The sequence below is a fragment of the Mus caroli genome, unplaced genomic scaffold (genome assembly GCF_978045245.1).
Source record: "Mus caroli unplaced genomic scaffold, Mus_caroli_1 scaffold_17, whole genome shotgun sequence".
NCBI classification, from domain to species: Eukaryota; Metazoa; Chordata; class Mammalia; order Rodentia; family Muridae; genus Mus; species Mus caroli.
In genome coordinates, this window is record NW_028227272.1 from 77,095,598 (window position 1) to 77,112,521 (window position 16,924).

The 16,924-nt window shown below is 36.7% G+C and overlaps 1 long non-coding RNA gene across 1 annotated transcript in view; it reads left to right on the top strand.

Moving 5' to 3' along the window:
• LOC147000674 (uncharacterized) overlaps positions 1-10,785 on the top strand; it is a 52,629-nt gene extending 41,844 nt beyond the window's left edge. The window contains exons 2-4 of the long non-coding RNA XR_015045767.1: positions 10-280; positions 9,892-10,011; positions 10,484-10,785. This is a non-coding gene — a long non-coding RNA (uncharacterized LOC147000674). The remainder of the gene's footprint in view (positions 1-9; positions 281-9,891; positions 10,012-10,483) is intronic.
• The last annotated feature ends 6,139 nt before the right edge of the window (positions 10,786-16,924 follow it).

The window sequence follows — 16,924 nt, forward strand, 5'->3', positions numbered from 1 at the left end:
CCTGATTAGGAAGCCTGCCTTTTCACTTCAAAGGCCACCTGTGATTTTAGAGTGCAAAGAAAGTGCATGCCCATGAAGCAACATGCTGGACCCTTGAAGTTCAATTTAAGCATGCAAGGCGACGCCAAGGAGGGCTTGCTGCTGTAGTAGGTGCGGATATCTATATCCTCGGAGCTGGTAGGAGGTTCAGAGAAGCATTGGCTGAACCACAGGGTCCTTTTGATTCACAATGAGATACTACCTCTTTCAGAAGGAAAAGCCACCTGTTGTTTGTCAAAAGGTACTACTTACAGATTATTGCTTTACATATTAATGCAAAGAACCCTTGGAGGTAGTCTCTTGTGCAGCTGCCTTTCACCTGTCTCCAGTAGAACAAGTTCTTTTTTTTTTTTTTAACTGTTTTGTTCAGCCAGTAGAGAATGCTTCTTTCTTTAAAGAAATCAGCCTTCTGCTGGGGGCAGTGAAGGGGTGAAGCTATGGGGAGTATTGAGTTGCTTATTGCCAAGCACAGAAAAATGCTAATAAGATTCATGCTGAGAAAAGCTCTCACTCATCGGGAGGCATCATTGCAGACATTAAGCTGAGACTGTGAATTGCTGTTCATCCCAACTGGAGAAAGACGAGCATGAATTGTGCCAAAAAAATATCGCTTGTCACCATGCGAACTGCTGTCTGGGGGCATGGTGTTCATTGCATTGCTTTGGAAACAATTTACCTGGCAAACGTTATCTGTGACTGATTAGGTCAATCTGTGGTGTGCGATCAAGGTATGCATATCCAGAGCTGGTTGTGGTGAAATATAAAATACTACAGAATAAGTGCATGATTAAATTAACAATGCAATGAATAAATGCTGGAACATTAATTATATACATAATAATCTCTCTGGTAGCGCCTGGGAATGTCAATTCTATCTGAATAAGAGACAAAGGAAAGACAGAACAGGGGCTTTTCAAACGAAATTTTGTAACAGATTATGTCTTAGTTTTATTGCTGTGAAGAGACACAGTGACCACTGCAACTTTTATAAAAGACAACATTTAATTGGGGTTGGCTTATAACTTAGAGGCTTGCACCATTATTGTCATGATGGGAATCATGACAGCATGCTGGAAAGGTAGCTGAGAATTCCACCCCTGGGTTCACATGCAACAGAAAGTAAAAATGACACACTTCTTCTAACAACACCACAACTCCAAAGGGCCACATCTTCTAACAGCTCCACTCCATATAAACCTTTGGGAACCATTTTTATTCAAACTACCACATGCAAAATAAAATTCATACTCTTCATTTTTTGAAAGATGACAACACATTAGCATGCATGAATGCATGGACCAATTTTTGTAACAGGCTATAGATGATGAATTTTTCTAACTCAAAATAATATGGTTCCACATTTAACTCACTTAAATAGCTGAAAGTCTAACATCTCCGCCTTCATGTTGAATGTCTGTCTCTTCTGATTCCGCTGATGTCAGAGATAACTCATTGTCCTTAACGTTCAGTCAACATAGATTCTAGAGAAAAATTCAGCCTGAAAAGACAGATTCTTGCCTAGATGATCTATCATTGCCCATGATAATGAGTTCTAACCCTCCAGAAATTATCTTGAAGGAATCTTGTCTATCAGGCATGAGAGTAGTAAGGGTCTCTGAGGACTGTGTTTCAGATTCAGAAGTGAGATCATCTTAAACTTAGATACACACCTAGGGTCCTTATTCTATTCTTTCTTTATTTAATACTTTCAAACCACGTTTGTGCTCACTAGACCCCTTTATTAGTTCCTCTTTTAATATGGTCATCTTTAATAAGTTGTCTTTCTGCTTTTCATCATTATCCTTTTCTTTAAATAGCATGTTAAAGGCAAGTGACAGAGCCTACTTTTATAGATGGAAAGAGCCCACACTATGGGCTAAAATTTGTAATTTCATTTTATAAAAAATTAAACAGATAAACACATGGAATATCTCCCCAATCAAAATCAATGGAAGTGAACACTGTTATTTTTATAATTCCTTTTAATTTTACCTTTGGCACATTTTTTTATGTGTGTATACAAATGCATGTAGAACAGAAACCAGGGTGTACAGCCAATGAATACATGGGCTGAATGAATATGAATTCCTGTCATTGCTTAGGAGGCATGGATTAAGGTGCATGACTGAGCATAGTTCCAGGTGACTACTAATAGTCATTGGAATTACATGACTAGAAATGCAAAAGGAGTGCCCCATTCTATGTAAAGGTTTGCACATGCCTTTTAACACTGCCAAGTAGAAATTCATAGGGAAAAGTAGGTTGGGGTTTCGAAATTTGGAAGAATATATTTTTTGTTCATTTGCTAAGCAGCTTCTCTTAGCAAGTAATTCCACTTTCTTCTTTTACAAACATAGAGCCATGATATCATTAGAATGCATACCTATAATAATGTGGATGCTGCTTATTTATACACATAACTCATAATTCAGAAAAACGTGCAAGCATTCTAAGGCTTTATTCAGAAGAAGAAGAAAAGTGCAAGGGCAAGAAAATGGAGGGGTAGGGATTAAGGAGGAAAGCCAGAGGTGGGGGGTGTTGAGACAGAGGCAGAGATAGAAAGACAGAGACAGGAAGACACACAGAGACATATAGAGAAACAGACACACATACACACACACATGCATGCAGAGAGAGACAGACAGAGAAAGGTACTCACACATGGAAAGAGAGAGACAGAGAGACAAAAAGACAGAGACATAGAGACAGACACACATACACACATATACATGTGTGCTCATGCAGAGAGAGACAGAAAGAGATAGACATGCACATATGTGCAGAAAAAGAGAGAGAGAGAGAGAGAGAGAGAGAGAGACAGACAGACAGACAGACAGACAGACAGAGACACACAGAGAGAGAAGTTGATTATGAATTTGTTCTGTCTATAATTACAACTCTGAGCAGCATTATTAATCATTTCTTTTGCTTTTTGTTGGCTTTCAGATATATCATCTTCTGTTTATTCCATAAGAGTTGAGATAATTTAATACTTTTAAAAGTTCTAATTGGATATGAGTTTTTCCTAATTCCTTCCTGTTACTGACTGTATCTTATAAGTACAATGTTTTATGGGACTTCTGTATTTGGACACAAAAGTAAAATAGCATATAGTTTTTATTTATGCTAATCTACACAGAGTCAATGTGGTATACAGGTCTCAAATAGAACCTATGAGAAGATGGTAGGTAGAAAGAATGACATTTTACCCTCCCAATTACTATTACAAAATAATAGAATGATTGCTATTTTTCACAGACAGCATACTACTCTAAGAAATTGGAATGCTTTTTGTTCTTCCTTTTTTGGCATGCTTTAATTTTTTTCTTTTCTTTTCTTTTTTTTTTAATATTATAATTACATCATTTCCTTCATCCCTTTTGTCCTTTTACTCTACCTCCTGAGCTCTTTATTTTTTTTCTTCACTCCATTCCCCTACTGGTTTTCTTCCACTAGATTGAGATAGAATATAACACATGATTTAAATAATTTTTATTTTTAAAGATGTGTCTGAGAATATGGTTTTAGAAAAGATTCCATGTGCTTCTGAGTACGATGTGCATTCTTTGGTGTTTCAGTAGACTGCTCTATAAGTTGCAAGTATCTGCAAGTTATAAGTATCTGTTAAATTTATTCATTGTATAATAACTAACTCTGATGATTCTTGATAGTTTCTGTTCAGATGATCTTATTTAGACTGAAGAAGTTGGGTATCAAAATCACCTGCTATTAATGAATTGATAAATCTGTGCCTTTAAATCTGTGTTATATAGTTTTCGTTATTTTAAATGAAATTGGATACAATACAGTTTGGTTCATATCTTTTTGAATAATGATGTTTCTTTGGGTAGTGTTCCCTTCATTACATTCATGGGTCCATCTTTAACCTTACTGTTTAGGCTAGTTTGAAGTCTACTTTGTTAGATATTAACAAAGAGTTGTCTATTGCCTTCCTGGTCCCATTTTACTGTAGGAATATATTCTATCATTTTATTCTAAGGCAATGTTTATAATTAAAAGTAAGATGTATTACTTGTAGATAACATAGAAGGCATTCTTTGTTGATTCATTTAGTCAGCCTTTGCCTCTTGATTAGTGAATTGAGGCCACTGATATTTACAGTGCTTATTGAGATGTGTATGCTAATTATGATCATAACATAGTTGATTGTGGAATGTGTTTTTTGTATTCTCAGTGGTACTTTATGTTTAATAATAATGCTTTCACGTTTCTTTCTACAGTCTCATTGCTAGGTTTGTTCTTCACTGTGAAATATTGCTTCCTGTATTTTCTTTGAATTTTTGGATATAATTTTATTTTTAGGTTGTTTAGAATGTACAATGTTTTTCTTCCTCCTTCATTTATTGCAGAAGGTTATATGTGCTATATTATTGGAGCATAGACGTCATAGTCATTTGGAGCCTGGAATATATTGCCCAAGTTTTTCTTAAATGTTCTATAGACAAAACCATTTTTATTCAGAATATTTTTTGGAATGTGATTAGTGGTTTTTGTTTTGTTCTGCTCTTTTGTCCTTTTGAGTCTTTCAATATACATTCTTTGTCATGTATAATCTTTTGTTATATATAGTGTTTTAACTATAGACACTGTAAAATTTCTTTTCTTAGATTTTTTTTTTTATGTGATGTTTTGTGTGTGTCTTCGGTCTACATGAGTACATTTCCTTAGTTTGGCGACATTTTCTTTTATGATCTTGTCAAAAATAGTGGATAGCGTCTATGCCATTGGCTTCAGATTCTTCACCCTCATCTATACATATAACTTGGAGGTTTTGTTTTCTTGGTGGTTTCTCAGGTTTTCTACCTGGTCTTTTTCATTGTTCTAAAATATCTTTCATAGTCCTTATTCATTTGTTCTAGATCCTCTACTTTGTCTTTGTTTCATGCTCTAATGTCTTCTGGCTGCTTCATCCTGCTCTTAAGGCTTTCCTTTGTTTATGTATATGATTTATTGGGCTGTCAATTCCACTTGTTTTATCAGCTTGATTTCTTTTCAGTGTGTAACTATTCCATGATCAATTTCTGGGTTATATTTGTAATATCATTCATCCCTATTTTTAAGAATATAATGCAGTGGCATGCAGGGGTACTGGAGTACCTGGAGGGCCTGTGCCAAGGAGTACTCCTGAGAAATCACAACATGGCACGAACCTGGTACAAGGGATGTTTATCTGGAGGGAGGGAGGGAGGGGAGTGACAACCTGGAGAAAGTATAGTCAGCCAGCCATTTCCATGAGGGCAGAGGAGAAAGGACAGAGAAGCACAGAAGAGAGGAAGAAAGGCCAAATAGGAAGAAGTAGGAACAGAGAGTGTGTGTGAGAGAGGAGTAGGAGGGAGAGAGAGACAAGAGTGTGGAGGTGGGGGTAGCAAGCTGTCCTGTTATATGCTGCCCAACCACCTACATTGGGGCAGATTATGACATGGACCTACCAAGCTTTTGCTAGGTCTTTGTTGCTAGGTCTCTTAGAGGAGCCCAGCAGAATCACTTGCAAGCCAACACCTGTATTTATCTTTTCTTTTGAGTCGCTCAGATGTTTATTCTTTGTAATATTGTTTTCTTTAATTTTGTTTAGCTATTTTTGGGTGTCTTTATTTTTTACTCTCTTTACATCCCAATATTGTTTTCTCTCTCCTCCCAGTAACTCCCAAACAGAACCTACTCTCTCTCTCTCTCTCTCTCTCTCTCTCTCTCACACACACACACACACACACACACACAAACACACATCCTAATATGGACTTGTTTTATTAGTTCTAAGTATGAACAATGGAAAAAGTATGTTTGAATAGAACTAAAGGTATGCTGACACCTTTGGCCTAGAGGCTGTATAAGAAAGCTAGATGTGGTTCGACAATGCCTATGGGCTCGGTGGTAGGTAGAGAGAGTCCTGGAAGAACCCCAGAATTGCATGGTCTGACAAAACTGGTAGTTTAGGCATGTAATATTTCTTAGGTGTTACAGGGTGAAAGGATGTAAGGACGGGAGATCAGGAAGACTTGCCATACTAAAGCTTGGGGGAGAATATGAGAGCTATCTTCCTAGGCAAAAAGATCATATATTTTAAGCAATAAACCTCTTCTTCATGTGCTACTGAGAGTGAACTAGCCACTGTTGTGCAAGTTTATAAAATAGTAATGCATGTCAAATATAAATTGCTTATTTTTATAAAAAAAATTATAATTTTTGCTTAAATCCCACAAGGAAACCTGTTACATATAAGCTAGATAAAAAGTGAAAATGTATCAATTAAAATGTATTATCTTACGATCATTTTTAATTATTTAAAATGCATTGAATTATGTAATATTGGAAATAATATGGTTTACCTTGGCAAGTATGCCTTTGAATTTAAAAATGAGGTATGTTAGGATATAATTATGTAGAACAAATAGAAAAATGATTTAGGTCAATACGAGTGGCTAAATCTTTTTATACTTGTTGATTATCTATCTGGTTTATTAGTGAGTGATAGAATTATATATAATTGTATGATTATAATTATAAATTTGTATGCTTTTCTGTTTATATCTTTACTTCTGATATTTTTAGTTATTTCTGATGTTTCTAAAGGTAATACTATCAAATCCATTTAGAATTACTGTGTCTTCTTCATAAATCAACACTTTTATGATTATCAAATTAACTAAGATCTCTGATAATATTCATCATTTGAAAGCTGATTTTTACTCGCATAGCCATCCTGATTTTCTTTTGATGAATGTTTGCATACTAAATCATTATCAAACTGTTAATTTTATCCTATTATTGTCTTAATGAGAATAGATGGTGATACAAAGAACATTAAAGGGGCAATGAAAGGGAGAGGAACCTCCTCCCCTGGGATCAGTTTCAAACCTCCTGCCACATCAGAGTGACGAACTGCAGACCTATTTTTAAAAATTTCTAAAGTTTGCTTAATAGAAATAGTAGGAGCTAGAGAAAGTACCCAAGGAGCTGAAGGGGTTTGCAGCCCCATAGGAGGAACAACAATATGAACTAACTAGTATCTCCAGAGCTCCATGGGACTAAACCACCAACCAAAGAAAACACATGGAGGGACTCATGGCTCTAGTTGCATATGTAGCAGAGGATGGCCTAGTTGGTCATCAATGGGAGGAGAGGCCCTTGGTCCTGTGAAAGCTCTATGCTACAGTATAGGGGAATGCCAGGGCCAGGAAACATGAGTGGGTGGTTTGGTGGACAGAGGGAAGGGGAGGGGGTGGGGGTGGGGGATAGGGGGTTTTCAAAGGGAAACCAGGAAAGGGGATAACACTTGAAATGTAAATAAAGAAAATATCTAATAAAAAAACAAACAAAACAAAACAACAACAACAAAAATTTTAAAAAAAGATATAGAACTGTATACAATTCTTTATTCTAAATGCCTCCTTATTTGTGTTTTCTAGTTTCAAAATTAGTACTGTTTCTGTTTGCAACTAAGAGAGTAAAATGTGGTCATCTAATAACAACTATGAATTTGTGTATTTACAAATCATCTTTCAATTTTTGTTTTATGTATTTTTTCACTGATACCTATGAAACCCTTTTGTGTGATGAAGTAAATAATCTCTGCTCAATCTGAATTTAAGTCTCACAAAATCATTCTTCAGGCAACTTCGGGGAAATGAAGCTGAGTCTTAGGCTTCCATTTATACTGCTGATGAATATTTCTGTAGGATTCTTGCTTTTATAAAAATCCCTAGTGAAAATGTATGACTTTCAGAGCAGATATTCATATTGTTGTGTAGAATATCATTTTATATAAAAAATAAAGAAGCTCTACATTCCCCAGATCATTCCCATATGTATCCTTGTTTCTGTCTTTTTTTCACAATGTCTTAGTTTACATTATGCTTGAGATGAAGCTGTCTCTAACAGGCCCTCTGAGTACACTAATGACGCATGGTCAAGTTTCAAAAATTTGGTACCCTAGTGTTTGAGTGCTCTGCCACTACTTTGCTAATCTTACCATGCTGGATGAATTTCTACTGAGGTAGACATATTTGAGAAAGTTCATTTAATTTTGTTCATTAAAATTTCCCTCTGTTAACAGGAGACATAATTTAAGTTCATTTTCTGTTTCAAAGGTGATGTCAGCACTTTGGTTATGTGTTCAGCTATCACAAGTGAAAGTAGAATCTATGTCTGTGATACCATGTGTGGCATAGCTACAACATTTCTCTAGCAGTTGCTAGCTTTCCCTGGACTCTATCAGAAGAACCTATGTCTTAACATTTGAATGTATGAAGACAACTATGAACTAGTAGCTCTGAAGCTTTGATGGATCAATAGACTTTGAGTTTTACTTTTAGCAATAATGAGGATGACATTTTCATACTCCCTGAAGATCAGTGGGAAAACTGATTGAGAAATTCTTTACATAGATGAAGGAGGGCATTAAGGCAAACTGTATCACTTTCTGATGTGCCTGGAGACAACAAGAATTCCTGTTAATTCTACATAATACCTAGATCAGTGCAATTGTAAAATTACTGTTTTGTTTTGCTTTTTTTGTGATTCAGTGGAATCACATGAACACTATAAAGACAAAAAGTATTTATGACATTCAGAATGATGTTATTCGTTTTACTGAAATGTGGAAAGTTATTTTTCATTTATTTTAACAGAAAGGATTTTCTGTCACTCTCTGCAGTTCAAATTGCTGAGATTTGTATATGCATTTTCTTAATCGCTATAGAATGTCAAAGGTGAGAATATGGTGTTCGGTCATCCTTGGTGTCTTAGCCCTTTCAGTTTTTACATATATGCATGGTAGCCCTTCTCTGAGGTTTAGAAATGTTACTGGAGATTTTAGGAATACTTTCCTGATTGTCATGGAATACCAGGAAAATCAGAGGCCCTTTGGGTTTCTTATCTTATTTATAAAACAATTTAAGAGCATGCTCAAATAGAAGCTTAAGGACAATTTTATTACTGTTTCATAGTAAAACCCCAGGGCCAGAGAACTGTAATTCCTGGCATCTGACTAGAGGAAGAATTAAGCTGTGTGAGTTAAGGCAACCTCGATGTCAGCCACATGGTGGACAAGCAGCCTCGGGGAACAGAGGCTTAGGAAAAGAGATACGATGAAGCCAGGAAAGCTATCTTTTTTTCTGAGTAAGTCATAAACCCACTGGCATGTCTTATTAAGCAACTATACTTGGAACTTTAGGAAGATACAGTACAGTGTCTCTTTAGCATGACTCAGGGGCAGCGCTTCTTTCTTAGGGTGGTCCTTTGTGAAGATCGTTGCCTAGTACAACTGGAATGTTAGTTCTTCACAAAATTCAGGTGGTTGTTGTTGTTGTTGTTGATTTGTTTTTGTTTTTGGTGTTGTTTTGTTTTTCCTACAAAGGAAAGGAATTTTGTCACTGGGCCTTCAGTGACTCTGTGATAGATAGACATATATCCACCGTGTCCTCAGCCACTGTAACTTTACATGCTGAACAGTACAATCTCAGGGGTCGCACTTAATAGTCATTTTCACACGGCCTCTGCCCTCATACACTAGAAACATTTGAAACAAGCTAGGATTTATGTTTCATGTTATGGTTTAATATTCCAAGTGAATTTGTATGTATGTAAGTATGTGCAGTATGTGTGTGTGTGTACATGGGAGAGAGAGAGAGAAAGAGAGAGAGAGAGAGAGAGAGAGAGAGAGAGAGAGAGAGAGAGAGAGAGAGGAGAGAAAGAGAGAGCTCTTAAGTGTGCTGCTCCATGTAGATGTCAGAGGTTTATCTGGGATGTGGTTGTCTTCCCCAATCAGTTCTATGTCTTACTTTTTAAAGACAGGATTTTACACTGATTCTGGGGTTTACATCTTGGTTACAGCGGCTGTTAAAGGGTCCCCTGGTATCTGCTTTTCTCTACCTTCAGTGCTGGTGTTATATAAGAGGCTGACATTTTATATGAATGCTGGAGACCAGAAGTCAGATCCTCATACTGTGTGTGGCAAGTATCACTTTATCAGCTAAGTCACAGTCCCACCATAGTCCCAGCCCCTCAATGTCATTGTTACAAGATTTATTTATTTATATTTAGGGGTGGGTATATATTATGGGGCTTTTCCTGATATGCTTGCAGTTTAAATAAGACACAGAGATTTCTACATAGTTTAAAGCATATGCCCCTTATGCTGGGGCAGTCTCTCAGTTCATCTAAACTCATCCTAGCTTTTTCACTACCCCATAGTTCTCACTGTCTGCTTAAAGCTCTGTTCTCTCTCTTCTGTTCCTATCCCTGTCTCTTCTCTGTCCTGTCTTTTGGATTTTCCCACATCTTCATTTATCTGACAGGAAGTCCCACCCAAATACTTCCTGCCCCAGGTCTGGCCTTCAGAGATTTATTATACAAAAACCCTATTGTAGTCTGAACCAGTCACCAGCAAGGCATCATCCAATACATCTCTTCTTGTTGTCTTTAGGTAATGAGGGCTACCTAACCTTCATCGTATGAGCCCCTGAGGAACTACAGCATGAACATAAAGAAACCAAGTGATGAGCCATAGAAACACCAATAAGAAAATCTTGCTAGCACTTCACTCTCTGCCAGTACAAAATTAACAGTTGAAAATGCAGGGACACAGCTTCATACAATGTACTGGAAAGTCTCACCAATACATCTTCATACAATGCAATGGAAAGTCTTGCCAATATATCTCTACTTCTAATGAAAATTTGGAGATTTTAGTACCAAATCCTTACCTCATAAAATGTGGGAGACCATTCTTTCCATGGGTTCAAAATAAAATAAAATAAAAAATATCATCTATTCTCCTTGAGAATATTTATCAGCTCATGCAATGTTACTAAATCTTATGAGAACAACATAACTCAGTAGGATTAACCATCGGAAGAAACACTTGGTAACTAATCCATTGATGCCATTTTTACCTTATGTATGAATACCATATGGAATGAGTGCAGTTTATAGTTTTCCTATCCACTACGTGAAAGTGAATCTATTTCAGTACATATCACTGAGATGATGGTACAAAAAGACTCATAGTACAGTCAAGTTCACACATAGGGATATCTTATGGTGCCTAGCAAGTGAACATTTTGTTCTTAAGAAAATACTTTTTTCTTTCATATTAATCTAATTTTTGACAGTCTCTCACAAGTATATAATGCATTTTGGGGATCATCTCCCCTCATCTTCTCATCACTTTCCCAACATACCACTGCCAAACTTACATTTCTCCTACCTAGTTTTTCTTTGCTAAGTTAAATTATCATTATCATCATCATCACCACCATCATCATCATTTTGGTTTGTGTCTTTGGTAACCAAAAGGCTGAAACTGACAGGTAGCAGTATTTACATCTTCCCAGAGTCTCCTACTTAGGGAAGCATAGCCAAGTTTACCCAACATTTGAAGAAAATTCAATATGCACTCTATGTTGTGTTCACAGGTAGTGTGGTCAATATCTATAAGCAGAAAATAAGATTGGAGACAGTTAACTTCCACACACTCTTAAGCCAATAACTATAAGGAAAAACATTTTTATTTGAAATGCAACTAAGAAAAGGAGGGCCAGGCCAGGATCAGATCATAGATACAGAATATACGAATTAAGAGCAGCCTTGTACTCTGCCAAGTTCTGCATTCTTTCTTAAAGCAAGGTTGGGCTTTATAAAAAGCACTCTTAGGCCTGGCAGTGGTGGCGCACGCCTTTAATCCCAGCACTTGGAAGGCAGAGGCAGGTGGATTTCTGAGTGTGAGGCCAGCCTGGTCTGCAAAGTGAGTTCCAGGACAGCCAGGGCTATACGGAGAAACCCTGTCTCGAAAAACAACAACAACAACAACAACAACAGCAACAACAACAACAACAACATACAACAACAAAAAATTCTTGTCCAAAGGAAAGACATCAACAAAAAGTAGAGCAGAGACTGAAGAAAGGGCATCCAGGGACCGCCGCACCTGGGGAAATAACCTGTCTGCAGACACCAAACCCCAACACTGCTTCTGTTGTCAAGAGGTGCTTCCTGACAGGAACCTGGTATGTCTATTCCTTGGGAGGTTCCAACAGCACCTGATTGTTGCAGATTATAGATATCATAATCAACCATCAGACTGAGCTCAGGGACCCCTGTGGGGAAGCGGCGGAAGGACTGAAGGAGTGGAAGGGGATTGCAACCTCATAGGAATCATAATGCCTGCAAATTGGACCACCCAGTGCTCCCAGGGACTAGACCACCAACCAAGGAGTGGCAGGAAGGATTCTTGGCTCCAGATACACATGTAGCAGAGGATAGCCTTATCTGACATCAATGGGAGAGGATACCCTTGGTCCTGTGGAGGTTTGATGACCAGAGTAAGGGGATGCTGGAGTGATGGGGCTGAAGAGGGTGAGTTGGTGGAGGAGCACCCTCATAGAGGAAAAGAGAAGGGCAGAGAGGGCAGATATGGGATAGGGATTTTCAGAGGGGTAAGTGGGAACGGGGATATCATTTGAGATGTAAATGAATGGAATGATTAATAATTTTTTTAAAAGATTATGGATGAGAGTAGCTTCTGTATAGAAATGGCAGCAGGTGGACAAATTTTAAGGCTGCATGATAGATAATCAGAGATTCATTTTAGTATTTTCTTAATTTCTATATTTGAATTTTCCCCCAGTGACACACATATCACGATATCATTTAGCCATAGAACAAAGAATTATCAGCACTAGGAGGATGCCAACTGTAAAGGTTTGCATAATGTTCTAAATTACTAGTTCAATATGCAGACCAAATTGCCTAAAATTCAACAATCTCAAGAAATATGCCCATGAGGGACAAGGCAAATCTGTACTTTGGGCAATCATACAAAAAATACCTAACAAGACAAATAAATCACTTTTACAAAGTCTGTGGGGAAAAAAGAACTCTTACAGTGTAATAGGATGGTGACAGTTCATGAAAATGTAGAATCCAGAAGTCAGTGTCTGGAGCCTGCTTCCATCATTAGCCAGCTGTGGGCTTGTCGGAGTAATTTAACCCCTCCAAGTCCTGGTCACATCAGCGAAATGTCAGCAATAGCTAGCAGAATATTGCATTTAAGAGCTATTTGTGAAAGTTAAATTATGGCTATTATTCATTCCTATTTTGTATCTTTATTTAAATAGAAATGCATAACCAGCAACTCACTTATTCTGCAATCTGCAGACGAACTCAAATTGTTGCAAAATGTCTTCTCTTTATCTGTTGTGTTTCTTTTGCTTCTTTAGTTCACAGACAGCAGCAGTCAATTACTAACCTAGATCCGAGTGTGATAATACAATCACCCTGTATGATTTGTTCAGAACAAATAACAACCTGAATTGAGAAATAAATTGTTGAATCAAATGTATCAGAGCACTGAGTATTTCATAACAGTACATAGACGGCATTGTCCAATATATCAACCTATTCATTTCGCTGAAGATGCATAAAAGAACAATTCTCTTCATAATACATGTACATACATCATTGATTTTGTAAATTGTATTTCTTACCAAACAAGACAATATGGAAAGCTTCAGGGGAGATTGTTATGATGTTGAGAGACAGATGAACTTGGTATCAAAAAACTTGGTTTGAAATATTTACTTGTGTGGCTGTTCAATATCTGGCCTTGATTGGGCCTACAGCTCAGACCTACAGGTCTTCATCTGGAAAATTATCAGATTACTTATTTAATGACTGAATTCTAAAGGCTCTGCTAAGCGTTTAACTAGCTAATATATCCACCCATATCGATGAATATATACATTTACCGTAGGTGCTGAATCTCAAGGAATTCAATAAACATTTTATAATTTCATAAGATAATCATTTGCACATTGTCTCCTTCAAATAGAAATTTTACATTAGCTTTTAAATGGTCAAATACTTTGAAAAAAACTGTTTTATGAAAGATATGATCCTTTATGTAAGAGAAGTCCTTTATGTATGAGAAATGCATAAACTGCAAGTACTTACTTGGTGATTATGAAATGCAGCTTATTCTATTTTGTTGTAATAGAAACATTTTTCCTTAAAAAATGCTATAAAAGGCCACTCTTTCTCTAATCAGTACATGGGCTGTATTTTAATAAAACATAAGGTACATATTCTGTAAGCTGAGTAGGTTGTTTATTAATGTTTATCTACTATGTAAATCAATATATTAAGTAGACATTTGTTTTTTGCTTCTGCATTCCTTTGAAGTCCTTTATACATTAACAATAAATTACTTGAAGTATGTGACATTAGAAGCCTGGAGATGTGACTTTGTGAATTTGCTGCTAATTTCTGTGTTCAGCACACATTCAGGGATGCCCACCACTGTCTGCCTGCAGGTCTACCTCCAGTTTATCTGATCCTGATATCCTGTTCTTGTCTCTGAAGACATCCTCATTCACTTATACACACTCAAACACACCATACACACACACACACACACACAGCACATACACACACAGCACATACACAGACACACACACATACGCACATACATGTACACAAATACAGAGTTAAAATATAATGAAAATGAACTATAGAAAATATATTTATTTTGTTTGGTTTTATAGTTATCTACTTTATTTTATTTCATAAATTTACTTTTAGAGATAATTATGTTTAGGTAAAAATAGTATCAAAATATTTGTTCCTTGAATTGTATTTGCATAATGTTCCTTTACTAAGCTATTGTGTTGATCATCAGATAGAAAATGTGTTTAAAAGTTTTAAGTAAATAGTTTTAAAGACACAAGATGGCAGTGGTAGTCTTCATGAGTTATTGGAATGTGGCAATGTCTTTACAACCTTTGATGCACTTCTACTTTTCTTCCTATTATTAAAGACATTTAATTTTCCTGCATAAGCATTCACAATTCAGTCAGGCATTTCAGATCACAGAAGTATAGGTGATGAGCAAAGTTTCAAAATTTGAAGTAAAACCAGCAACAGACTTCTTCACCAGTTGAACCAGAGGATGTTGCAGCCTTTCCTTTATAAGGTTTATAATATCTAAAGTCATCCAACTTCCAGATAAATTCCAATATGTTTTCTTTTATTAAACATTTTATGAAGTACTTGATTAGTTTCTACAGAACTTGGTATGTGCATTTTAATAAAAGAAATCTATTTAAAAATATAACGTGCCCTGTACACCTAGCAGGTAAAATCTGGTAATAAATATTCAAAGAAAACTCTATAGTTGCGCTTTTCTGGGAACCAGTGTGATGATGTCTCATGATGCCTGATGGTACCAGATATTTTTCTTTACTTTGCAATGATCTCTGTTGGTGAAAGTCAGCTACATCCCGAAGTGGACGAATCACCTAGACAGCAGGAAGCAGTTTAAGAGACACACTGCCACTATTCCCTGTTCACTATAGGCTTCCCCTCCCCTTTTCTTCCCCTCTTTATGATAAGAAAAAGGGAGGTAGGTTGGTATCAGAAACTGGCTTAGCAGATTGGTTTGTGGGTGACAAAGATGTCACCCACAGGTGACAGGGACATGTGTTGCCATGGCAATCGCCATACATTCCCAGAATCCACTTGGCTTACCTCCCACCTTTACCTGTGAGTGGTTACATCACAACACAAATAAAAGGCAGGCCCTCCCGACCTCCACTTCTCTTTTTTCCCCTTCAGCTTGGTCACCACCTTTGAAGTCTTCCTTCACAATAAACATCCCATGTGGAACTGTCTTGGCCTGGTATGGTCTGTCCCAACAAGAGCAGCCATTCTAGCACAACAGACTCCTTCTTTTTCTTGATCAACAAATGCACCGTTTCCTTGTACAGTTCCTCTTTCTGTGGTATAGTCTTCGAATTCCACATTGCTAATTTTTTCTACTTCCTTGGCTTGCACATGTTAACACAGGATTCCACAACAAGGATAGAGTTACAGGTTATTTGCTATTCTTCAGATTCCAAGTTGTATAGGAATTGGAATTCAAATCTTAGTGAAATAAATCACATGCTTTTCATTTGAGAAAAGTTAAATGAAACCAAATGAAGTTATATCCAGAATCAGTACTCATCACAAGTATTCTTTTTTCCTTCTTTGACCCCCTTCCAATACGGAATCAACAACATCTTATGCTAATTGGTAATGTCTTGTGGCATAATAATGGAGTATTGTATACATTTTTCTGGTGTTGATTCTGTATGGCTTCTTTTATTTCTTTTTGTTACCTGTGGAAAATTAGGTAACACTTGGAAGACGTAAATGGACTCAACCTCTGCCTGCATGGTCCAGCTTCATGGTGTGAACCCATCAAGAGAACAGCTGAAGTCTGCTAGAACAGCAAATCAGAAAAGCAAGCTCAGATCTATATGAAAGCCTCAATATTAGTTCCTCTGTTCAAAGGGTTCATCTCATCTACAGTTTAAAAACGTACGAGGATTTCTCCATGTCAGCTTGTAGTAAAATGAGAATGGTGAAAAGATCCCGGGTAGCAGGGATAAAAACAAAACAAAACACAATTATCAATGGTCAGCATGTAACATCATTATTTAATTCCAACTGTTAATTCTAAGGAATTGTGAAGATTGTAAAAGTACAAATCCTAAAGAATAGTGATTTTCAATAATCATCAGGGAAAAACTGGGGTTGCAGTTGGCTAACCAATTTATAAACAAAAAGTGAGCATTAATCTGGAAAAGATCCTTGCCTTTAGGCTTGTCATTTGCATTATTATTATTATCTACTGGTATGATCAGGGCAGCATCATTGATCAGAACTCTGAGAAGCAATATGAAATATTTGGTTTATCATGGGATCTTTCTCTTTCAGAGTGCATATGACAAGTTTAAAGTAACCTGTGAGCAGAGTATTGAGTTAAATGACTCCACTTCAGTGGGAATTGTACAGAAGCATGAAAGCCTAAAATAAAAAATAAACT